The sequence below is a fragment of the Harpia harpyja genome, chromosome 15 (genome assembly GCF_026419915.1).
Source record: "Harpia harpyja isolate bHarHar1 chromosome 15, bHarHar1 primary haplotype, whole genome shotgun sequence".
Taxonomy (NCBI): domain Eukaryota; kingdom Metazoa; phylum Chordata; class Aves; order Accipitriformes; family Accipitridae; genus Harpia; species Harpia harpyja.
In genome coordinates this window covers 8,699,158-8,725,669 of record NC_068954.1, presented here as the reverse complement: position 1 = coordinate 8,725,669, position 26,512 = coordinate 8,699,158, and the positions used below count along the sequence as shown (strand labels likewise).

At 41.4% G+C, this 26,512-nt stretch overlaps 1 protein-coding gene across 1 annotated transcript in view; it reads left to right on the top strand.

Annotated features, from left to right (window-relative positions):
* The window catches only part of KLHL29 (kelch like family member 29), a 408,889-nt gene that overhangs the window by 46,517 nt on the left and 335,860 nt on the right, over positions 1–26,512 (top strand). Inside the window, exon 2 of the mRNA XM_052809692.1 lies at positions 24,321–24,427. The gene's annotated coding sequence lies outside the window, so the exon portion shown is untranslated. The remainder of the gene's footprint in view (positions 1–24,320; positions 24,428–26,512) is intronic.

Sequence of the window (26,512 nt, the reverse complement as noted above, 5' to 3'; positions counted from 1 at the left end):
CATTTAATTTTATCAAATTACATTCTTCTAATCAGAATCACAGAATGGTTTGGGTTTGTAGGGACCTTTAAAGACCATCTAGTTCCAACCCCCCTGCCATGGGCAGGGACACCTTCCACTAGACCAGGTTGCTCAAAGCCCCATCCAACCTGGCCTTGAACACTGCCAGGGATGGGGCAGCCACAACTTCTCTGGGCAACCTGTTCCAGTGTCTCATGCAATGTGTTACTGAGTGCAGTAGTGTGTCATTTTTCATGCATTCTGGAGTGATGTCTGTGGCAATAGTGCCTTTCTAGTGGGAGAAGGTGGTGTTGGGGTTTGTTGGGTGTTGGGGTTTGTTGGGTGTTGGGGTTTGTTGGGTGTTGGGGTTTGTTGGGTGTTGGGGTTTGTTGGGTGTTGGGGTTTGTTGGGTGTTGGGGTTTGTTGGGTGTTGGGGTTTGGCACTGGTAGCTGTTTTAAGACCGTTTGTTCAATTTGAGTGTAGTTTAACCATGCAGGGTACATGCAAATGGTGATGTTTTACTTTTGTTCCATGTTACAACACTTAAGAGGGTTTCTGTGAGGGCATCACGGGGGGTTTATCCTGCCCATGTGGTTAAGGAAAAGAGACTGGGAGAGCGTTTTCTGTTTGATGTGCTATTGTTAGATGTTGAGCTTGAAGACTGTGGATTAACAGGTTTGCTGCTCCCTTTTTCCATGGTAAAGATGATGCTGGAGGAAACTTCTTGTTTACTGTTGGACGGAGCATAATGTCTTATTAAGTCATCTTTGTCTGACATTTTGAGTATAATTTAATTTTCCTGTTTTTCCTCTGCGTGCTTTTCCAGGTCTGGAAGAATTTGGGGATTTTTTTTTTTATCGGTCATCTCTTTATGCCAGAGTTTCAACATTTTCTCAAAGTTGGTTTTCACTGGCAGTTTTCCCCTAAGCTGCTGTTACTGTATCTTTCATGCCATTGTCTGTGGTGTGAAATGTTAAGCAGCTTAGCCATGACTGTTTAATTTCTCTGTTAAAGCTGGTGTTTTTAAATAGAGTTGGCCTGCTTAGCACCTCTCCAAAGTTTGTGGATATCCTCCCATTACACTCTTTTGGTGCAGGTTTTTACTTTGTCTGTAGGTGATAGTGGCTTTCTGGGTCAGACCACTGAATTTAGAAGGCATTTTGTTTTAGCTTCTTTCAAAAACTACCAGTTCAGTATTGTTAACTACATAATTCTTATTTTCAGACTGTTTTTTCCTTTTCATTTTATTCCTAATACAAGCTGCTTATTTCTCTGAAGCCGTGTGTGAGAAGTTAAATCTGTTGTATCGTCTTTCCTACAGAGAATATCCCCTGCCTCTGATTTCTGCATCTCCAAAATTACCTTCCATTGTGGGAAGTGGTTCGTGTATACCCTATAACATGTCAATTTTGAATTGTGTTGGATATGCATCTTACAGTCCATAAAATCTTTTATTGATATTGATCTGAAATTGCCACTGTAATCGTGTTTAGTCCTCCAACATGGATTTTTCTCAGTACTTTTTGTTTCGCCTTTTTAAAGTTTGTTTTTTGTTCTTGCTTTGCATGAAAAGTGATCAGATCAGATGTCAGCTGCACTACACACTTTAATATCCTGGATAAGTTGAGCTACATTTTCATTCCAGTAGACAGGTTTTTAATCTGATCTATGGGTAGATATCTTACTAGCAGAATGAATATTCTACCAACAAGAAACCCCAGAGCGATTCTGTCAGTCTTTTGCCATCCTGACTCTTTTTATTATTATTTATTTATTTCCAAGCACGCTTACTAATTTCATTCTTCTCTCTGGTTGTTGTTGGGACTCTCCAATGTAAGCAGATGTCGTGGCTGAGGACACTGTCACAGTTTGTAGCAAGCTGCGAGTTCAGCAGCACAGTTGTCTGTTGGTGTGCAGTATCCTATAATTGTCATTTTCCTATATCACATTTGAAATGCAGCTTCCAGAAGTTGGCTGTTAATTGGCTCCCAGTCCTTCAGCAGTTTTTCAGCATTAGAAATCCTAATTTAATGTTGCTCTTTCTGCAGGGAGGGACAACCATTTTCTCATCTTGGTTCATCATGTCTATGACGAATTCTTATATTTACTTACGTCTTTTAACCCACTCCTCAACATCAACATAAGCTGTGGATTTTGAGAACATGCTCATCTGTTTTCTCTGTTACTTGTATAGCTTTTGACCTTGCTGATTTCTAGTATCCCTGAGAGCTATAATTGTAGCTGGTAGAGAAGCATTCATTTTAGAAATTGCTGTTGCATTTGGAATATGTTACTGCCACTCCTTCATGCCTTCTTCAGCTTCATGGTGCTGTGATGCTGGTAAAAGGCGAGATGGGAGTACTCCAGTATCCAGTTTCATCAGTCAGCCCAGCCAGCCTAGCCTGAGAAGTCATCAAAGGGGATTTGACCAACCCTGGCAAGGAGTGGCTCACAAAGTGCAGTAGAGGTGAAACCATTACTTGGCAGGTAACTATATTACAAGTGGCAGAGCATAGTAGCTATCTTCAGCTGCTCCTGAATGTCATGGGCAGAGCTGGCTTGTCAGAGCCTTGTTATTTAGATAATTTCTCTAAAGGCTCAATTTTTGAGACATTCTTTTAGCATACAGTTTGTTGTAGTGGCAACCTTGTTTGGCTTATCAACTTAACCATCCTACTTGGGTACCTCAGCTTGTCCAGTACGCAGTTCACTGCTGAGGGTAACTGGGAAGTTAAGTGAGTCTGTAACACAACAAATGATGTGCTTTTCATGTGATCCTTACTCTTCTTGACCTGCCTGTCTTGGCTTAGCCTATACAAGAGTTGCAACTCTTGGTGTAGCACACAAGGTTCCCATGATGTTCTCAAGTCTCTTCTGCCATGTCCACATGCAGATCCTAAGGAAGAGATCGCTGGCCCAGATGATGTTAAATTTTAAGTGATGTGTTTCTCTACTTACAGATGGATGCTTTCCCATTCCTAGTTGTGCTCAGTCCTTTTACACAAAAAGTATGTACTTTTGAGAGTTGCAATGATTAGAAAATTGTTATACTTAATTTTTATTTCTTTTAGATACAGGTTTGTGTGCATGGCAGGCAAATACCCCTTCCTATTGCAGTTGTGAAATTTGTCTGTATAGGAAGTCCAAAATGATACTTGACTTGCTGACATGTAGTATGGCATGCTGATACTTGACTTGCTGACATGTAGTATGGCATGCTGATATGTAATCTTCAGTCCATTACCATGTGTAGGTTTCCTGGCTCTCCTCCTATGTTTGTAACTGTATATTAAACTATATATATGTAATGTATATTAAAAAAAAATGAAGAATGTCTTCTGAATGCAACATGAGTATTATTTGAATGTCTTTTTCATTTATGTGGCATGGAATTACAGTGAAAAAAATGTGCAAGCTCAAATCTCCAGATTTCCTTGGGATCTTGGACAGTGTTACATGTTACTGGTAATGCATGTAATCACAGGTGGAGACTGTGCTGCAGGGGATAATCTCTTGTTTGTTACATTGAGTGCTTTTTCTTTTCTTCTCCTGTTTTTTAATGAGTCCCTTTCTGAAGTAGGCTAAGCCTAGTTGTCATTTTATCAAATCCCAGTTGGTGATCGCTATTAGCAACAAGATAACACGTTTTCACAAGCTTGCACCTGGTTTTTTTAAAAAAGGAGCGTGTGCTGCTTTGCACATAAGCTTTGTCTCTTAGGTTATAAAGGTTCAATTTGAATAGCTGATTCACGTTCTTTACTTAGACACCTAGTACTTCGGCTCTGTGAGAAGCTGTAATGTGTTTTGTTGGGCTTGTGTTTCACTAAATTAAGTAACCTGGACAAGTTTTAAATGCAGAGATTTTTCACCTGTGTTAAACAGTAATGATTTACAGTTGTAACGAATGGAAGGCAGCAGCTGAATTGCCACTCTAGGTATGAAAATTTTTTGTAAGAAATAAAGCTTGCTTGATGGAGGATCTTTGTAGCCTTAATCAGTTAATTGCTTGATGAGAACTTGAGTTATTAAATCAAGTATTTGAATATCCATGAAGCAGTTACTGAGGTCCTTCCTGGCAGCTCTTCTGCAGACAAAAAAAGACTGTTTAAGCTGAATCCAACATTCCTTACAATCAAAGAGAAGGGTGGGTTATGTTTGTGAACTTTGGATCGGGTCCTGTGGCACTAGAAACAATGAGGTGATCTAACAAATCGGTATGTGTTCTGCTTGTTCCCTACCACCCACCCCACCACTCGGTTTGGACTGTCTTAATTTTACTAATAGAAACCATACCGACTTTATATGAGATTCTTGTCTGTGGTAGCATCTCCATGAGCTGCTAAGATGCCAGCAAGGCAGAGTTAGAGGGACTCTAATATTACAAACTGATGCAGGGAGGAAAAAAACCCAGACTGGTTTTCTGGCATTGACCCCTGCAATTTCAACATGTCATCTGCAGAAAACTTAGATCTCTAGTGTTTACGTTATCTGACTGTGTTTAAGTCTTCCCATTGAAAATAAGTAGCATCTCCATGTTGCAGCACTGTTCCAAGTAAACATGTTTTTAGGAAGCAGAGTGTATGTGTTCTGGCTGAAGAATAGTACAACTCCTCTTGTATATGTCAGTTGTTCGGGTTAAGTTCTTAACTATCTCTTGGAAAAAAAACAAATCACAACACAATAACAAAACAGATGGAGAGCACTGCTTCTTCATATCTTTCTGTGACAGGCAACATCCTTCTAACGGAATTACCTGTATTAAATTATGGATGAACTATATAGCAAAACTAACACAAATGTCAGTATTTTCCAGCCATTCCCCACTCCATGTGTGTCCAAAATGGCATTCCTCTATAGATACTCCTGTAATTTCGTCATGGGACAAGCAAAACTCTACCCCCATGCAGCAAAGCCCTTGATTATGTTGGGATTTCGGTGAAACGAGTGGGAGCGAGGAGCTCTGGATTCGTTTGCAGCCCTTGGGCAAATATTGCAAGAAACTTCCTAGCACCTGCTAAACTTTCTGAGGAAAAAAAAGCTTTTCTTGGTGAATTTAACTTGCATATTTTTTTCACGTGGAGGTTGGCCTGGAGTCCTGTCTGGGCATAAGAGGCTGTCACCCCGGCAGGTTGGGAGTGTGGTTCCTGGGCGGGTGTGCTGGGGAGATGCCGCGTACACTCCCTCGGGGCAGCCAGAGCCTTTGCCCAGCTGTTTGGCGATACCAAGGAAGAAAACAAGATCGGTGCTAACTAGGTCCTGAGGGGGCTTTTCCTCAGCTCTCTGTGTCAGGAAGCTGGTTGTTGTAAAACAGTCTTCTGGGCGAGGAGCAGCAAGCCCCCAGGCTGCCGGGGGGGTGGGCAAGAGCAGTGGGGTTCTCACAGAACAGCACTTACATGTAGATATGCCCTTAGCTAATCGACTCAGTTCCCTAACTTGTACATCTTACAAGAAGTGGGAATATTTCACAGGAAATAGAGCAGCTGATCACAACAAACATGGGGTTGTGGGTTTGAGTTTTTTTTTTCCTCTGTGGGAGTATTTCACAGGAAATAGAGCAGCTGATTGCAACAAACATGGGGTTGTGGGTTTGAGGGTTTTTTTTCCTCCACCGATACTGGCTGCATTAAGTTGCCAGTTAAAGCAGCAAGGGCTGAAGTCCTGACTGTGGCTTAGGCCATCCAGGTGCTTGCCACTTAAGACCCTCTTTAGGCTCTGTATACCTGAGGTTGCTTTAAATGCTGTAAAGGTTGAATTTTTATTTTAGCTTGATTCTGTACGGCTACATCTATATTGGTAAAGTAAATAGGGCCAGGGCAAAGGCTTGAGTGTAATTGTGCATGTGGATGATCTTCACATGCTCCTGGGCTGGCTTTTGGCTGAGGGCTTTCCCTGAACCATGCCCAGGTATGGGCATGTCTCTGGAGGCAGGATGGACAGAAATACATCTCTGGAGGGAAGTTAGGGCATATAGGTGGGAGCTATGCTGTACCAGAGAATTAGCACTGACCTGCTAATGCTATTTACTGGTATAATATATTTATTAAGGTGAAGAGCCTTTTTGACATTCCATTTTTGTTTTTTGGATGCCTGGAGCTCATAAGCGTGTGTGTATGTACATATAGATGTATGGTATGAAATGGCAGAGCCGTTTCTGCCCCGTGTAGGAGCGCGGTGGCGGGGAGCAGGGTTGCCTTTCTCCTGTGCCACAGCAGGGAGCAGGAGAGCCACCCTGCTGGGAGAGGTGGATAGGGTCCTACACGCATGCTCACGTCCCAAACTGTGCCTTGATAGCCTGGTGGTTATAGCTGCCTCCTGGGGGCTGAAGGGGGGATTTTGGATCTCAGACAGCAGAGGGGATTGAATGAACCACAGATATCTGTATTTAAGGCAAGTGCTTCAACCACTGAGCCTTTGAAGGGAAGGGGAACGATGCTTTTGAACTGCCTAAGGGGAAGAGGTAAAAAAAGCTCCCCCTTCTTATTGCTCTCGGCAGAGGGGAAGGGAGATGAAACAAAGAGCAAACTCCGGTAGGGAGATCACACCTGGGAAGCTGAAGTGAGGGTTTTACCCCCCCCTGCAGAGAGCCAGATTTTAAGATTGGTTCCTCTCTACAGCATTTCCCAGGCTTACGCTGGACTCCTGCCCGCCCAGCATCCCATCTTTTGCAAGCCCTTGCTCCTGGCGTGCCTTGCGGTGCCATGTGCCCGACAGGGAGCAGGGCCACCGTGCTGGCACATGGCATATTCCTCCGTAGTTCCCACCTTCTGTAAACACTGAATCGTCTTTCATGATTTAATCTGTGCTTAACAACTAAGAGTATTAAGACTTGTTCGCACAGTGTTTTAAAGGTGGTGTATAACTACAGGTCCATGTGATTTTTATTTTTTTTTAACATACTTTCTCTGACGTTAATGTTAATTCCTCCTTAATGCACTTGAGTTCCAGTCTGAACTGATTCTGTTACTTGGTCAGGTCTAATTCAGGGGCTTTTGAGGGTGCTTTTATAAAATACTGGTGGGTTTTCACCCCCTTTTTGGTACTGTATTCATCTCTGACACTTACAGTTCCATGAAATACAGCCTCGAATTGATGAAATTAACTTTTCTTGATCCAAGAGATTAAATGTGGCTGTAAATTTTTAAGCAGAACCAGTTGCTGCAATTCCCCATCAAAGAAAAATCTTGTGGACTTGAACAAGTAAGACTTAGGGAGAGCATTCTCCTGGGGAAGCTGATTAGTTAATACTTAAGTAATATCTTTTTCTTTCCTCTCCCCCTGCATCTCCAGACCTGAAACAACACAAACGATTCCTAGATCAAAAGAACGCTCGAGTCCCTTTTATTGGACAAATATCACGAACGGTAGGCTCTTGCTTTTCACTTGAGTAACGGCACAGGCTTTCAGGATTCCTTTAATAAACTTAAAGTAGGTCATAATACTCACCACTGCATCCTTAAACTGGTATAAATCTTGGTTTCCAGAGTTTTAATTACAGTGGCTGCTCCCATTAGGTGGTCTTGTTTCATGGCAGGATGCTAGACAGCTCTCTTGCTCTAAGTCATTTATGTGGACTGTGGGTATGTCTGTCAAACCGTAATGAGCAATGAAAGAATGAAGAATGTTAATTTAACTGATGCTGCTTTTGCTGTTAATGTAAGTACCACCAGCTGCACCTCGTAAACATTGCTGTTTGCTTGCCTGTGCATCGCCATTCAGCGAGACCTAATGTGATTGATAGAGGCAGAATTAGACTGATGGCTTGCATGCCACAACTTTTCTGTAGCGCTACTTCTGTGAATGCTTTTTTGTTGCAAGAGACAGCTCCTAAATTTTAATTGCTTTTCAAACTAGCAAGTGCCGCTCATGTCAAACGCTGGTAATTGGTTTATGACATAGAGGTATTATAAATTAAGGAGAGGTCAGTGTAGATAATGCGCATATTACCTGTTGGAGGAACGATGGTTGGGTAGAAGTGACACTTAGGAGATGCTCGCTTTGGCGTGCAGGGGTTCTCGGTGCTCACACACAGCTTCTTAAACAATGGGCCCTAATAGGAAAGAACTGGCTGCAACAATAGCGGTGCTCGAAGTCACTTTATAATTAGAGAAATTACTGAATAATGCAAAACTCCACAAATGGGTTTTTTTCCGGCCCATTAAGCGTTCATGTAAACCTTCAAAATAAAGCTGCGTACCTCCTTTCACCTGTCAGCTATGGTGAGCATGGAGCAAAAGCACATTTTGTTCCTTTCCGGCAGGTTGTTAGGAGGGTGATGAACCCCAAGGATTTGACAGAAGCCACTTGTGTTCCAGTGCCAGCTCATCTAGAGGCATCTCTCCTTCCTGCCCTTTCTCCACTGATTAAGGTGCTCCCGTACCTCTTAGCATGAAGCTGCTTCTCATTGACATCCTGTCCAACATTTCTCTTTTGCCTTGATGGTTTCTGGAAGTGTTTCTCATCTCTAGCGTAGCTCCATTCTCACTCTGTCCTGATATACTCAGTTATTTTAGAGGTGATTTACTACATGTTTCTATTTTTACTCCAAGTGTATGTCAGGGTGAAATGCTCTAAATCAAAATGACTGCAGTCTTTAGGATTTAAATTATTTAGGGTTTTAAACAAGGAATACTCATATAAGTAATTGATTTATTATTGCATATAACTTATTTTCATAATATTCTCCAGTTAGTAATAATTGAAATGTTATGACTTGCAACTAAATACCTTAAATTTATACCACTCTTTGCTTATCATAATAATATACTCTTATCTCTGCACACTGTTAGGTTTTAAAGCTTTATATTCTTTAAGTAATAAATATTGTAGCTTTATTAAATTTTTAACAGATTAATTAATTCATGGCAAGCCATACTTTGGATATTTTTCTGAACACCTACAATCAGTGGAGGTCCTTGTTTTGAGTAGAGATGGGAGAGATGCAGAACGAGGCAGAACTGGTGGTTATGTCTCACAGGACCCGATGGTTATGGCACCGAACAGTGGGCCAGGTCCCTGCTTCTGGGATATGCATGGGAGAGATGAGAACTGTAGTGCTGCCTGGTTTCTTGTGTGTCCTACCTATAGGCAGTAGCTTACGCTGCCTTTTTTTATAAGGGTTTTTGATGTTTTATGCAGAGCAAAGTAGGGTGGATCCTTAGCAGCATTCGGGTGCTGCATCATTTAGTTTCTAGATTGCAGAGCCAGATTGCAACCTTGCTACTCTGACTAGCACAGTTCTGGTACATACGAAAACAGAACCGTCTTGAAAGCTTTCAGGCCAAGTAGAGAAAAACCCATACAGAAGTGGCCTTTAAATCATTAATACCATGGATGTAAGCTCATAAAGCTTGCCAAAACCGTGTGTTGGATACTAACATCCTCGTTTGGTCACAACCTACTTCATAACCTGTGTGTATCTAGGCTTTAGAGTTTTTCAGTTTTATTGATTTCAAAGAGTATTATGTATATGCAAACTTCTGGTATCCATGCACTTAGGTGCTGTAATGAGATTTTCAAAAAATGCTTGCATGTACTTCTAGGGACCTAAACTGGTTATTATATGGCCTCATACCTATAAGGCTATAATATTAGGCTACAATATCTTTCTCTCCCACTTGTTTCTCTTTTTCCACTCTATGACTGACAAATTAACTTTTCTTGCTCTTATTTTCAGTGAATTGGTCCCAGTAAACAAAATACTTTCTGAGTAACTGCTGGCTATGTTGAAACAAACAAAGAAAAAATGTAATTCTGGACAGCCAAGGCTGAAAAATCTGACTTCTTGGGAAAGGTTACAGAAGGAAAAAAAAAAAAAATAGTAGCACTTAAGCAGCTATAAAAGTAATAATATAGCTATATACTTGAGCTTTACAGTATTTAAATACACAAACGTGCTTGAATTGACCTCGGGTGGCAAGGAGATCTTCCATGGATATTTCTTGTATAATTTCAAGTTGTTACCCTTTTACACATATCCTAAAGAGAATTCACTGATACCATTCAACATTTTATTTAAACCTTAGTCTGTTTAAGCCCTTATATTAAACCTAAGTTTTAATACTTTGTTTTTTAAATTGAATTTGAAATTATTACATTTTAATCCTATATAACTGAGAAATATTTACTTTAATACAACTTAGTATGAACTTCGTTATGGTTTCTTAAGGGAAAAAAACATTTTACTCTCTTGTCCACTAAATGGAAATACTCTTACCTCTAAAACTATTTCATTTATAGCCACTAAAAATAAAAGTATTTCTTCCATAAATCAAAGGATCATTTTAATGGGTCTGACAAACAAAATTCCATTAAAATTTCCTATTGGCTTCAAAGCATGATGTTTCCATTTGCTCTCTAGTTCTCTTTGGTTCCTTTTTTTCCCCCACCATTGAATATGTTGTGAGCAAACCAAAGAAAAGACTATGTGGGTGTATTCAGATACTGTTTCCACTGTCATAATGTGTAACTTCAGCAGAAGACCTGTCTTCCCCCTCAGTGTTGATTCCTCATCCTCTTTCCATTGGCCAACACAGCTTTGGGTGGATCTAGTGAAGCAAATTTCAGTTCCTCAGTCCGTGTTGACGTGCAGCAGCTTTTCCAGCGCTTCTTTCAGCAGTGGCACTGAAGGCATCTATAGCTGAAGCATTGTGCTGCGGTATCAAAACAGGCTTGGCAAGAAGCGACAGCGGTTAATAGTACATCCTCTTGCCACAGAAGTGATCTGAAACTCACACCTGAATGCCGTTTGGGGAAGTAAAGAAGGGATAAGAGACCAAGTGAGTTATGGAGGGGTGACATCCTTACCACCAGGTGTTTCTTTCATCTAGTTTCAGAAGAGGCTGCTGCTACACTAAGTACTGTAGTGGTCCGTAATCTGATTGTATTGCTAATCCCCAGATACACACATAAATATATGCTGATTTTTTTTCTCCAAGAAGGAAAAGCTGCTTTGCTTTAGAAGGTAGGAAAACCTTGGGGCAGTGAGTCTGACTGGGTTTTCTTCACCTCAGTTTATAGGCTGGAGATGAGAAAATGAACAAGGAGATACGGCAGCCTTCCAGCTCTTCCTGTAACCTATGGGGTGTCAGGATAAAGGGTAGCATATCTGTCCACATGGAAGCCATAAAGTCAGGATCAAATGTGTGAAACTCCCAGCTTCAGTACCTCTCTCAGGAGTAGGTATCAACATTTCCTCTTCTTTCTCTCTGGCACTGGTGTAAGTTTTGCCGTAAACAGATCTACTGTGTGAAGGAGTGCTTCAGTGGATTAAAATTGTCTAAAATTGAATGGGTGGAGGAAATTAACTTTTTTTTTCAACAAAAAAATCCCAACAACTTCTTATCTCATATTAGTAATAACTTAAGGCAGGCTGCATTAAGCAATGAAAAAGTAACACTTTCGTTTTCAACGACTCTGCTTACCTCATGCTAATTTTCATCAGGATTCCAGATAATATACTACTAACCATTATTTTCTCACCTAGTTTGCTCAGTACTGACAGATAATAGATGATCCTATTACAAATAGATTTGACACTGCATCCATGAAAATGTGAAAATTGGAGTCTCTCATGATTATTTAAAATGTGTGCTCACTCACTCAAATGAGGTATAAGAGTCTACTTCGGAGATAAAGTAGGCCAGATTGCTCGAAAGGCTGCTTCGGTGTCACACAGGTTAATGTAGATGTATTATGTATTTATATAGCCTATAGGAGGATAACTTTTTAGCAAATGATTTGGACTGAATGTGCACTTGATCAGGACTCTCATTAATAACCCATGGCCACACTGTTCTCATGGTGAGAAGTTACCCTTGCAATCACAAAGATTAATTCTGGGGCTGTCTATTGTAGTTTGGGAGAAAGAGTCCAAAGAAACAGGTGAGTCGTGTTAAGTGCTGAACAGAGATCCATATAGACTGAGCTATAGATTAAGATCTTGTGTTATCCCTGACATTTTGATTAAAATGGCCATTTTTTCAGCTACGGTTCTGGAAATTGGAACAATACTGTTTTTCTCTGAAAGTAAGGGGTGCTCACACTACCTGCACCTCAGTGAGGGCCCAGTGCTGAACTGTAACCTCCATGCATGAGACTTCAAAGATAAATTGACTTTTTTCCATTGGGTGTTAGGTCATGCCCACATTTCCATGAGAATTGCAGTAGTGTAGCCAGAAGTTAGTAACTGTTGTGATGACACACCCTGTGGGATTTGATGCAAAGGAGGGATGAATTGATTAAACATGAGACAATAAGCATTTTCTTTTATACTGGTAACTTGATTTCCCCATTTGATGGATCATGAGAGACCAACGTATTGGAAGTTCTTTGGAGCATGGACATCTTCAGTTGATTTGTCCTGGACTGTTACAGAATTTCAAAATTTTGCATGGGCCTTGCACATCTCTGAATCCGAGTTGTTGCAAAAGCTCTGCAGCACAGCAAAACAGTTTTGATAGACCTTTTTCTCAATAGTGTGTGCCTGTAGCGTGGCATTTGGGTTGTGTAGCTTGTGGAAATGGTCTAGGACCAGACAGTTGTCTGGACTAATCACATGAAGGCAGTCAGTGTTTTGAGAGTCTCCGAACTATGCATATGACAAATGAGGACCGTAAGAGAGGGCACTGAGTGAGGAGAATTTGAATGGAGGTGTTAGATGAGATGGAGAGCTTGCGGCTGGAAAGTACATCACCACAGAGCTGGAGCTGTGGAGAAGGCTTTTGTACTAATCCTGACATGACTCTTAGGCCATGAGGAGAAAACTGAGGAAGTAAACAGCAGCATCCCTGGCGCTGGAACATGATCATCGTACGTACTCTGTCATCAGCATATTCTCTATGTCAAGAAATGGGTGTGTGATAGTCTTATTCAAAGCCTTTGATGACAGGCTGCAGGACACTGCCTGGGGCTGTAAGACAAATAACAGTAGTCTTCTCCATGGGCGCTATCTGACTTTTTGAAAATAAATACCTTCCTGACTGCACTGGTACTGGTTTGTTAAGACACAAGCAAGCTCTCTGCTATCTATGTAGCTGCTGAACTTGCGTGTGTTTTAGCCAGAGCTGTAAACAAGTGTGCCAAGGGAAGCACTGTGGTTCTTCACCTGGAGTATTCGCATCTCTCCAGATATGGTCAAAGCATCACGAAGATGGTAGTAACTTAATGATGTGAAATGAGGCGTTACAGAAAGTCATTCAGAGCAGTTGTGTGGAGACTGTCCACCAAGTTTATTGAGACAGCCTGCTAGCTGGGAGGTGCTGGAGGTAGTACTGATGTGCCACCCACCAAGCATGCAACTTAAAATATGTGATTGCCAGGAAAATATGAGTCCTCTAGGAAAATGCTTTCCCTCCACTTATCTCCACTTATCTTATATGTAGGCATCTGGACAATTGCAAGCAGCGCTGATTCTTCTTGGGGAAGGTTAGCTCTCGGGCTACCCACTGATTAAAGTTTCTCAGCACCATATGTAAAAAGCCTAAACCCTATGTTTTTATATAACCTAATTCTTAAATCTAGCAGCTCAATTTTAACAGCATGATCTCCTCATGCAATTGAATGAATTGTGTGATGGTCATATGTGCTAAAATCAACAATTTACATCAGGAGGACAAATTCGTGCTGTGAAGGAATTGCTTCTCTTTCTAATTATTCTCATGGAATCAAAAATTTGATTGACTGTAACCTGCTCACCTCCCACACTTCCTCTTCTGTCTTCGCATGCTTTCTTCTCTTTCCTCTAAAGGGGATCTTTTGTAACTGATCTGTTTATTCTGCTCTTTCTTTGGGGATGACAAATTAAGCTACAGATCTTTTTTTAGTGTTGTAATTGGGAGGTGGAGAGAGGAGATTAAGAGCTCCATGATGCCACTGTGCTGCTGGCAGTCAGCTTTGGAAATTTGGTTCATTGCTTTGGAAAAGTGGCCAAGATCTGTGCCTCAAAAGTATGAGGTTTTGAGTCTTGTCATTCTAATATTGATTTCGGGTGTAATAAATGGGACAGCTGATAAAGGGTTGAGTAAGAGAAATATAATTAATGCCTACCAACATTGTAGATCCTCTTAAGCTAACCTGGTATCTATTAAGTGGTTTAAATGTGATTGCGAGTTTGATATTTATGGCTTCTACAAAGCATTTGACTTGATGACACCATTTTGATTAAGAAACCAGAACAAAATGACTCGATTTGGCATGCGTGAGGATGGGAATTGAGCTTGCCCAACTTCAGCCATTTACAGTTTGGTGTCCTACTCTAAACTAGCTGTCCTAGGCTCCCTCTGAACTCAATGGAGAGGAGGAGAGAGGGCTATTGCTCCACCCCTGAGCTGACACCAGAGAAACGTGAGCTTGTAGCACAAATCTGTTGTGTTGCCTGTGTTGGCAATCTTTGTGTACATCCATAGGAGAACTTCAGGGAGGCTGTGCTAAATCTGGGTCTAACCATACTGCAGACACTCCCAGAATATTGTGTTCAGATCTGTCTGCACCTCAAGGAGGTTGACGAAATAAGGAGAGGTGGTAAAAGAGTGATGATGGTGGCTACGGGGTGGAAAAACATGCCTTTAAGCCATGGGATTTCTTGTAATCATTCATTACCCTAATCTAAGAGAAGGAAAGAATTGATTAGCTTTTCTACATGGGAAATTTTAAGAAAGGAAGAGTCTTCAGCCTGTTGAACAAAAATACAGCAAGATTTGTTGTCTAGAAATGAAAGCCAAGAAAATTCGTAATAGAAAAAACAAATAGATTTTGACAGCAGGAATAATTAATCACTAAAACCTTTCACCAACACCCCCAAGGCATCACTAGAAGTTTGGTAATCATGACAGGTTTTTTATTTTTTCTTCCAGAACAAGGCAAGAAATTGAGTCCTGTGCCTTATAATATGCAAGAGAATCGGACTAAGGTCAAAAAGGGACTGCTATGATTATCTAGTCAGTAAATAGTGTATTGGTCCCTGTGAAGAGAAGAGGGTTTCCCCTGCCATGGTCAACTTGTCAGTCCAAAATGAGTCTGAGAGAAAATGGAGACTGTACTTAGGGAATCAGTTGACTTCTGTCAGTCCCTCTATACCCAAAGGGTAACTCCTTTAGGTGGACACTCATAGCTTTGAAAACCTTTTTGGGATGCAGTATGTTTCTGGCCATACCACACTATAGCAGTGTTATCGCCTTGGCTGTATTTTTACCTTTCAGACTATTTTGTACCTAAATATTGTGTAAGGATATTACCTTCTCTTGGGGCATGACAATGTTCATTCAGATGGTAAGAGAAACAGTTGCTTTTGCCCTTTTGAGCGCAGGCTGTTCTTTTCGAGCTAATGATACTGTGCACTCCGTTTCCGTTTTGTAGCATCAGACCCGACAGAATGAGCTTTTAGGTTTTTTCCCCTCATCCCTGCTGTCTCTGGTACATCATGAACCAAGTGCAGTTCCTCTTCTCTGCTCAGTCTGTCTCTGCGTTGTGCAAGGCTTTGTGTAAGTCAAGGAGGAACACAGAAGAGTCTGCTGAGAGCCAGGTACTTACTTTGCCACTGCCCTGGCTCTTTTGCAGCAGCCTGTTCCTATCCTGCTGCTCTCCAGCTGCCGAATAGCATTCCTCCTACACTACAAAAAGTATGATGTGGCTGTCTTCACATCACCTGCAGTTGGTTATGTTACCTGACTCCCTGATAGTCCCTGAGAGTCTTACTGGAAGAGTAGGACTTTCTATTAAAAACCATCTGCAAATGGAAATCCGACAGATTTTGTTCTGTTTCTGCTTTTTCTATTGACTTTTTTGAGAAAAAACTGGAAAAGACCTTGAACTGCAGAAAGTCGGTTCCTGATGTCAAAGAAGTTGAGGTCTTTTCACTCTCAAATGCTGCAGTGCTTTGAATGTTTCCAGCTGCTTTGGTGAAGCAACGGAGTTGGGTAGATATGTTAGTCAAGCTGTCCTAAAACTTTTCAGCCTTTTAATCCCAATGCCTTCAAACCATTTCAGAAGAAGGTAGCTTTGCTAGTCTTTGCTTCAATAAAGAAATAAAAGACCTTTCAACACATGTACTTGCCTATTACCTTCATCAAATCTCCAGCAAAGCCAGTGGACTTCAATGAGTTGTGAAGAAGCTGACTCCACTTTAGGGAAATCTACCCCTTTTACTAGACTGTGTGTATTTGTCTTCAAAGAAACCTCACTATTCGGGTGAACAATTCTGAACTGAACATTGCGGGTCCATTAGAACTCTGCATTCGTTTGAATAAGCAGTCTTTTCAGCGGTCTCTTTTTGCATGTGAATATTTTGCGTATCTCTTTTGAACTCCACGCATCTCAGTAGCTTTCCTTGAGCTTTTCCTGGGAAAGAAGAATTAAATAAACTTACAATGAGTAAGAAATTCCTATTTGTATCATCACAGTCATCTGGTTGTGAGTCTTGCTGCAGAATAACACAGGAATTGTTAATTGTTGACTGGATAATGCAGTTCTATGTTTAACATGGTTTAGGGAAAGGATAGTGAAATACGTTCTTTGAGGATGGGCTCCTAAAGTGTCTGTCTGCATTTTCTTTTGGAGTTTTGTTTAGTTGGGCAGGTCTGTATGCTTTAACTCTATTTAGAGCATCAGCTAAAGGCCATTTGAAGCAAAAGACGAGACTTGATAGACTATTAATGCTGGATGTCTGACCATCTAGGTCTATAAATTCATTAGTAATCTGTGATCTCTGTACATCTTAGTGTTTTAAAAGTATTTTTTGAAAAAAGTGTAAATTATCTTGGCAAACTTTGTCATAATTGCTCATTGCATTTGAGTTTGCAAAAATAGCTTTGTTTATGATCTGATATTTTTAATGGCATATTTCACTGTTTCCATTTAATCTTCGAAGTGACATCTTTGTTTTTCCATTTTAAAGAGCAGCATAATCCAGATGCCTGTCAAAAGAGTTGATGATGTAGCATTTTATGAGTAATCCTTCTGTTTGAGTTTTTTGTTTTGTCAGAAATGTTTGCCAAGCTCTTATAAAGCTCCCCATGAATATTGTTGATGTATACTACCTTTTAAAGAAGTGATTATCCATGCAGGAATACAAACTGAACAGTCAGTTCTAAACCACAAATGTTTTCTCAAAAGTTACCTCATGTCATAGGAGGAGTTAATTCGTCAATGTAATGGCACAGGGGGCTACTGAACAAAAATTATTCTCTCCTTCCCTTTCCCCAGCTTAACTCTTTGAAGCACAGGCCAGCATTTGAGTTTGGGGGACTTCTGAAAAAGTATTACACAGAATAACCTCAGGGTTACTGTCAGTCTGTCTAAATCTTTGATGAAGAGATGTAAATAGTTCCCAGCCTGCTTTCAGAGAGATGAGTGTGATTGCAAGAAACATTATGAGTAAAACATACCAAGTAGTCTTAAGGAATCCAGCAATTATCTTTTCAAACCCGGGGCTGTTAGACAGTACATCCAGTGATGCTCTCATTTGTTGCTGTTAAAAGGTTTATATAAATAACTTGCACTTTAGGCATGTGCAGACATCCTCCTATCTGGTCATTTTTCTCAGGTGATTCCTTAGTCTTGGTGGCTGCGGCTTAAATTCTTTTGGACCTTAATGAGGACCGGCAGCACTGCCAGGCTTTTTCCAAGCATTTCGGAATCCTTTTGGCTTGCAAATGCTCTGGGGTCTGCAAACCTTGCAGCGTTTCAGCCTGCAAATTAGTAGTTGGCTGGTTGTCAGTTGGGGAAAAGAGAGATCTGTAAATTCTGTAATAAATTATAGATTAGGGTCAACATACACAATAGCGTTCTGCAGGCATCATGGTGCAGAGCAGTCACTCCTTCTCATAAAGTCAAGTGGGGCTGTGAAAATGGACGCACCCTTCGGTTTTAGCCCTGTGTTTTATTTTTTCTATCCAAGCCTGCAGTTCTTGGCTGCAGTTTCACCCAACTTCAGAGCCTGTGTAGCTTGTTGTGGGATCCGTAATTACTCCTGTCTCAGACCACTTGGTCGGTTTCTGGCAATGTTAGGACAACAGGTCACACCAGGCATTATAGAGATTTCCCTTGTAGAGCTGGAATAGTCCCAAACTAAATACACTAAAGATAACTGGGAGAGCACAGCAGTAGTGCCCAACCTGCGCACCACTGAGAGCTTTGGGTACGTCAGTCTGTACTTAACTCCCATATGGCTTCCCAGTTGTGCTAAGCTCGGCTGTTTGCAGGGTGACTGATTTTGATTTGCTAGATACACTGCCTATAAGTACCCTTCTTTTACAGCTTATGAAACATCTACTTAGCCTGCCTAGTAAGTGTTTATACCTTATATTGGAGTCTTTCCCCCCCTCCTTCTTATTTGCTTTCCTTTGCCTTGTTTATTTGCAAAGAGAGTGTGTTCCAGCCGTGCCTCTGCTGGGTGTTTCATTCCCTTTCTTCAGACTATGCCCCAAGCTGTGGTACATGATGTGGAGGAGGTTATGTTTGCAGTGCAGAGCAGCTTGTAAAGGGCATTTTTAAAGCACTTTGTGCTTCACATTTGATTTATAGCTTGTCTGCACGGGCAGGCTTTCATAGAATATTTTTTCTATTAAACTTTTTCTGATTAATTAACCTACAATAACTGTCTCCATGTCCTTGGCTTTATCCTTTTTCCTTTCCAATTACTTTTTTTCAACTCCAAGCGACACATTGTGGGCAGGTGCTGCGTGGTGTGTTGCGTCTTCACTGAGGTCCATGTTGTGTGCCTCTGCTGCAGGCTTTTGGGTGATCTCTACTTCAGGGAAGCTCTGGAACAGTCCCTCATTGCAGTACTGAGTTGCCAAATGTTGCTGCCTGTTCCTCACCTTACTTCAGATCGGGAGGATGCTCTTTAAATGTGCATATGCTTCTCTCACCCTGCACAGCTCTTGGTGGATAAGCTGATCTGCTGTATTACCCTTAGATGCTTCATCTGTAACAGAGAAGCTCTGAAACAGTGTCTTGCCATGTAAGCAAATTGGGGGTTTGACTTGACGTCATATGAAATCATTCTTTCCCTCATTCTTTCTTGCCTTTTGGAAACCTCTTTTCTAATTTACTACTTAAAGCTGAAGCATGGTGAGCTTTCCATTAGCTGCTTGTGCTGTCACCGTATCTCATTGTTTGCTGGTGCAGGTTGGACTATTTTGTCCAACCCAGAACTGCTGAAGTTCAGGGGAATCCAATTGATATAGCTGCTTTTTCCAAAAGATCCAGACCTGCTTCTTGCTGACCAGGTCTTATGAGCCAAAGATGCTTCTGATTTATTCCATCCCTTCACGAAGATGCCCATGTTGATGAGGTAGGTCAGCTGACACCATCTTCTTATACCATGTTTTGTCTGCCCTTCTGCTAGTTTTACCCTGAAGAATGAGCTGCCTACTTCATGAAGATTGCTACTACAATGATAAAATATCTGAAGCAGGTGCTTGGTTTCCATCAGGTTGCTTCAAGTCATTTAATTTGGAAGCTTAGATACAGTATAGGATATGTGACCCATCCCTATCGAGGTTGTTAGGCTCCCAAAGGAAAGATGAGGTTGCTGCTAAAGGCTTCTGTAATGTACCTTCAACTTCATAAGTATTGATACAGGGAATTGAGGCTTTACCTTTACAGTAGTACACTATGGTGAGAGATGGCAACTTTTGGTTTTGGTGTTTAAAGCTCCTTGCTGTTCTTCTCCCTCTTCCACTTCCAGTGTTTTATTCTAGTGGTTCAGAGCTGCCTGGCAGGTGCTACTCTCCTCACTTCCTCTCAATGGCAACTGCAGTAAAGTTTTGGTAAGATTAAAATCCTTTCCTATAAACAGCCAAGATTTTCTGAAGTGGGGGAAGAAAAACCCACCCAAATGCTAGTAAATAATGTAAATTGCAATATGTTAAACAGTAAAGACCATTAATCCTGTCTTTGTGTTGCCCCAAGTAATAATTTTGACTCTCCTTTGGGACTGCATGTTCAGGAGCAAGCAGACAGATTTTGAACTCTAAGCCCATCTTTGTGTACCATTTTCATGGTGACAGATTATTGCTTTTCTTGTTCCTTTTTTCCTTCTGATCCTTCTTTCTTCAGATGTCCCATATCCAGCTGTGAGGTCTGTTTTGCCTTTCCCTATGGCACTGCCATCGAGAATCTGCAATGCACTTTGTAAATATTCTTCATGTCTTTCATTACTGAGGTGGGAAAGAAAAAGGTTTCCTTCATGTAAAACCGTCATTGGTTTCTCAGGCCTATCAGAAACCCATTTTATTTTTTATTACTGTCAAAGGCTGCTCTTCTGTTCTGTGAAGTCCTGGAACAAAAGTCCTGAGGTGGCTTTGAAAAGTGGATGTTTCCCTAAGGAGATCTTCCAGAGAAGCTCTGGCCTCGTGTTGCCCTTGGAGATGATGGGGTAACTATGATATGATGAGTCACTATGCAAAGGAGAAATGACTCCCTTGAGTTTTTTCTTTCCTTTCCATAAACTGCTTCATGAAAACACTGCTCTTTCCAACAAACAAAAAGCAAAACAAAAAAAAAAGGTTCTATTTTTGTTTGAGCTTTTTCAGGCAGTCCTTGCTAAATTCTTTAGTTATGTCGTGAAAGTCAGAAATAACTCAGTCGAAATGTCTCAAAAACATGTTCAGGAAGTGTTAAACAGATAAATAAGAAGACCAGCTATTTGAAAAGCCTTAACTCCAAAGTGAGTCAAGTCTAATCCTGTAAACAAAGCTGGCTAAGGAGGAAGATGGAGCTTTATATGACAGAGAGGACAGGAATGATGGGGGATAACGTGGACGACATGCTTACAAATCTGCCCACTCTGCAGGCCTTTCATGTGCTTCTTCCTTGTATTATCATGCCTTACATTTTCAAGAAACTCACCTGCAGCTAGCTAGTGGTTAGGCAGGGCTCTGTCTTTTCTGCATGAAGTAAGGACTAAAAATTGTACATGTTTTGTCTGTTTCATAGAATCATAGAATGGTTTCAATTGGAAGGGACTTTAAAGATCATGTAGTTCCAACCCGCCTGCCATGGGCAGGGACACCTTCCACTAGACCAGGTTGCTCAAAGCCCCATCCAACCTGGCCTTGAACACTGCCAGGATGGGGCATCCACAACTTCTCTGGGCAACCTGTTCCAGTGCCTCACCACCTTCACGGTGAAGAACTTCTTCCTTACATCTAATCTAAATCTACCCTCTTTCACTTTAAAGCCATTACCCCTTGTCCTATCACTACATGCCCTTGTAAAAAGTCCCTCTCCAGCTTTCTTGTCAGCCCCTTTTAGGTACTGGAAGGCTGCTATTAGGTCTCCCCGGAGCCTTCTCTTCTCCAGGCTGAACCACCCCAAGTGTCTCAGCCTGTCTTCATAGGAGAGGTGCTCCAGCCCTCTGATCATCTTTGTGGCTCTCCTCTGGACTTGCTCCAACAGGTCTATGTCTTTCCTGTGGTGAGGACCCCAGAGCTGGACACAGTACTCCAGGTGGGGTCTCACGAGAGTGGAGTAGAGGGGGAGAATCACCTCCCTCGACCTGCTGGTTACACTTCCTTTGATGCAGCCCAGGATACGGTTGGCTTTCTGGGCTGCAAGCGCACATTGCCAGGTCATGTTGAGCTTCTCATCAGCCAACACCCCCAAGTCCTTCTCCACAGGGCAGCTCTCAATCCATTCTCCACCCAGCCTGTGTTTGTGCTTGGGATTGCCCCGACCCATGTGCAGGACCTTGCACTTGGCCTTGTTGAACTTTGTGAGGTTTGCACGGGCCCACCTCTCAAGCCTGTCAAGGTCCCTCTGGATGGCATCCCTTCCCTCCAGCGTGTTGACGACACCACGCAGCTTGGTATCGTCGGCAAACTTGTTGAGGGTGCACTCAAACTGTCCATGCCACCGACAAAGATGTTAAACACCGCTGGTCCCAATACCAACTCCTGAGGAACGCCACTCATCGCTGGTCTCCACTTGGACATCGAACCGTTGACTGCAACTCTTTTGAGTGTGACCATCCAGCCAATGCCTTATCCACCGAGTGGTCCATCCATCGAATCCGTGTCTCTCTACTTCAGAGACAATGATGTTGTGTGGGACAGTGTCTAATGCTTTGCACAAGTCTAGGTAGATGACACAAGTTACCCTTCCTTTACCCACCAGTGCTGTAACGCTGTCATAGAAAGCCACCAAATTTGTCAGGCACTTTTTGCCCTTAGTGAAGCCATGTTGGCTGTCACTGATCACCTCCTTATTTCCCATGTGCCTTAGCATAGTTTCCAGAGGGATCTGCTCCATGATTTTGCCAGGCACAGAGGTGAGACTGAATGGCTTGTAGTTCCCTGGGTCTTCCTTTTTTCCCTTTTTAAAAATGGGGGTTATGTTTCCCCTTTTCCAGTCAGTGGGAACTTCCCCGCACTGCCACGGCTTCTCAAATATGATGGATAGTGGCTTGGCCACTTTATCCGCCAGTTCCCTCAGGACCCACGGATGCATCTCATCAGGTCCCATGGACTTGTGCACCTTCAGGTTTCTTAGATGGTCTCGAACTCCTTCTCTTCTCCTACAGTGGGCAGTTCTTCATTCTCCCAGTCCCTGTCTTTGCCTTCTGCAACCTGGGCGGTGTGGTTGGAGCACTTTCTGGTGAAGACTGAGGCACAAAAGTCATTGAGTACCTCAGCCTTCTCCATATCCCTGGTAACCAGGTGTCCCATTTCCTTCCAGAGAGGGCCCACATTTTCCCTAGCCTTCCTTTTATCACCGATGTACCTATAGAAGCTTTTCTTGTTGCCCTTGAGGTCCCTGGCTAGATTTAATTATATCAGGGCTTTGCCTTTCCTAACCTGATCACTGGCTGCTCAGTTTCTCTATTCCTCCCAGGCTACCTGTCCTTGCTTCCTTGTTTGCTTTATGAGATTAATTTTGCGATGTCAGCTGGCTCTAATCCATCCCTTCAAACATTTTTTTATAGTGGTCTGATCTCTCTCTTTTTTTTTTTTTTTTTTTTCTTATTCTGTGTGATGGTACATCTCGCCTTGCACCCAGCTCTCATTACAGATCATTTGTTGCAACCTGAGCCATTTGGTTAGTCGAGCCAAAGTTGCTATATGCTTCATTTGCAGGAATATAGTAAGAATTCACCAGTTCAGTAAAAGTCTCTTAAAGGAATAGAGCATGACCCAATGGAGCTCATTGCTTGACTGATCCGTGAAGCGACCTAAGCTAAGTCATTTAGTTCTTCCATGTGCTTCTGTTTCCTGTTCCTTTACCATCCTCACCTTCACCACACCTCTTTGGACTGTAAGCTCTTCAGTGCTGAGCCAGTTTTAGGCTTTCACAAGGGGAATTATTTGGTTAGGCTATTTAAACATGGCAAAAGTCTTACAAACATTCTGTAATAACACACTAGCAGGATAGGGAGATATCTTGCAAGGAGATGTTTTGCATGGTGAACTTTCTACAGCTTGCAGGTAGGATTAGTGAAGTGTTACTCTACCACCTTGAAATTATTATAATTACATAAAACATAAAGTTTATGTAAAATAAAAAAAGCTTAAGCTGAGGTAATGAGAAAGAAACACTGATTGCATTGTTGAAGGGAAGTGCACTGTAAACTTCAAATTAGTTTGCATCAACTCAATTACTTGTATGCAGCTCTCTTGTCATTGTAAGAATCTTCCTGGTAGAAACTGAAACTCCAGTGCTTAAAACATGAAATCAATAGGTACTGTTACATCCACTTAAAAAAAATTGTATTGATTTGCAGATAATGACAGCAGTTCATTCTTGCAGGATTACATGCCACTTCCTGTCATAAAGATTACTTCAATATATATTACATCTGAGATGGAGAACATAGGTATAAAACTGCTTTGCTTTAATGAATAGTCATTTTACTTTGGGCATTAAAATGAGATATATTTCTTTAAATTTATCTCTAGGGATTATTTTTATTTAATGGGCAAACCCTGTGTTACCAAAGACTCTAGGATGCTATTGAACTTCTAAATAATCCTAGATTGCCTTGTTTTTGCAAATGCTTGAACTTGTCCTCTCTTTGATAGCAACTAATGAAGCAACATAGCGTGCTCTTTCCAGTCTCCTCCACATCCTTGATTAGAGGGTTAACACCATATTATCTTGGGTATTAAGATGCTCTTTGCTAAACCCGAAGTATCTACCAGCATCTAACTCTCTGTGTTTCGTAACAAATTTCTGTCACCTTCAGAGGATTAAATTCTTCATGCTGATCATGGTGGTCTCCCATTGTGCAGCTATCTTTTTCTTGTGCTGTGGCTCATTTGAAACCTATTCTTATCAAGCATAGGTGACTTCATGTATTAAAATAACTCTTTTCAACTCTTTCTAGGTAATCTGGCTTCCCAGAAACCTCCTGCTAAATGCAAGGGTTTGCAGTCCTGTTTACTGACTGTTACACCTGAGGCTGATTTTGATACAGATTCTGGATATCGCAGGGTAAGTGTGCAGATACCGGTTCTTTTTGTTTGGTTTTTTTTCTTTCATGGTCTCTTATTTGCTTGCAAGTTCTCGTTGGAGCATGTGCAACTGAGCATCTGTGTTACAATAGAAAATAACATAGTAGGATGAATGCTAATGCTGTAAACCTGTTCAGGAGTATTTGAATTTGCTGCTGTAACTCCAACAGGGAGCAAAGTTTTTTATGCGTACAGATTCATAGGCCTATATCTTACAAAATTGTAAAAAGCTGTAAGACACTTACTTGGATGTAGTGAACATTTTGAGTTTTAAGCTGACAAGTGTGCATGTATTTTTATATTACAAATGAAACATTCTTCATAATGTACATAGTTATAAATATCTGTGAGGTTTGCAAGATAACGTTTAAATATTTGGAAAAGGGAGATTAAAGGTTATTTGGTTTCTTCGGGGTGTGGGGAGGGGAAAGTAAGAACTGATTCCCTCTCTTATCCAATTCTGCTATGCACATCAGAGTAGAAACTTAAATACTTGACTTCATTGTTGAATGACTCTTGTGGGATTTTTCACTTCCCAGCTACTGGAGGAAAGTGTAATTTAGTGGACAGATTTGGTTTTTCTTTTTTTGCCTCTTCCTCAGTCTTGATCCTCTGCTTCCACCTTCTCTTTCAACCTGCTGTTTTTCTTGCCTCACCCCTTGCCTAGCTTCTTTTTGCAATCCTCTGGGTTGGTTTTTTTTCATGGAGCTAATCCTGGCCCTTGGTGCTGTTTGATACCTTTCTTGTCCTCTTGGCTTCCTTTGACCAGCTTTCTGGCTTCTCCCAACCAGATACATAGATTTGTGAGATAATTCAGTCTGGAAGGCACCTGTGGAGATCATCTAGTCCAAACTCCTGCTCAGAGCAAGATCACCTAGAGCAGGTTGCACAGGGCCTCATCCAGTTGGGTTTTGAGTATCTCCAAGGATGCAGACTCCAAAACTTTTAGGGCCCCTGTTGCCATGTTTCACCACCGCATGAAGGATATTTTCCTCATCTATAATCTGATTTTTCTATTGTTGCAGCTTCTTTCGTCTTGTCATATCTCTGTGCCCTTCCAAGAATAGGCTCACTCTGTCTTCTCTATACATTCCCTTTGGGGAATTGGAAAACATGGTGAGGTCTGTAGGAGCTCAGTTTGTGTTCCGGCCACCAATATACTCCACTGGACTTGCTCCACTATGTCAAAGCTTTCTTGTTCTGGAGGGCTCACAAATCCTGCAGGAAAGGGAATGATTACTTCTCTGGACCTGCTGGCTGTGCTTTTGCTAACCCAGCCAAGGTTGGATGCGCTTGGCCTTTGTTGCAAGGGCATATTGCTGACTTAAGTTCTACTTGCTGTCTGCCAAGACCACCAAGTCCTATTTTTTCTTCCTATTTTTAATCTGTTTAATCTTTCTTACATACTGTTGTGCAATCCTTACTTGCAGCGTTTGCTGTTCCTTCACAGGTTTCCTTATTGAACACCCCAGTATCCCCAATGCATCTTGATTGTAACGTTTCTGGCAGCCTCCTCCCATAAATGAGTTTGAACTACTCATTGGAAGTAGTGAAAGTCCATTTCCAAATCTTTCACTTTTGGAAATGGGCCTATTTCCCTGAGCAACTAGCTTAAAGCTTTCAATGTAGCTTTAATAATTAAAAAAATCTTTTTCAATTCCTATCATTAGTATGTTCATGGTAAAACAGGAAATTGTGTGTATGCTTAGGTGTGTACAAGTGTGTACGGGAGAGTATATTTAATCCTTTTTTTCTGTGCTGCCAGTACACAGTCATAAATAGTGTATATAATAATATGTCTATGAAACTGTTGCTGGAAATTGAGTCTGAACTAGAATAAGGCTCTTATTTTATATTCCTTCTTTATGTTTGTCCCTGCATGTGTGTGTAATGCTGCAAATTGCAGATACCAACAACTGTAATTGTAGTCAAATCAAATGTTCTCCGAATTTTACTTTTTTAGTAGCCCTCATGATGAATAATGTATCTGTTTTTCCTATATTTTCATAGAACATGTATGTTGGGAGATATGCCAGGAAATGGACACTCAGGAATACAGTCTCAG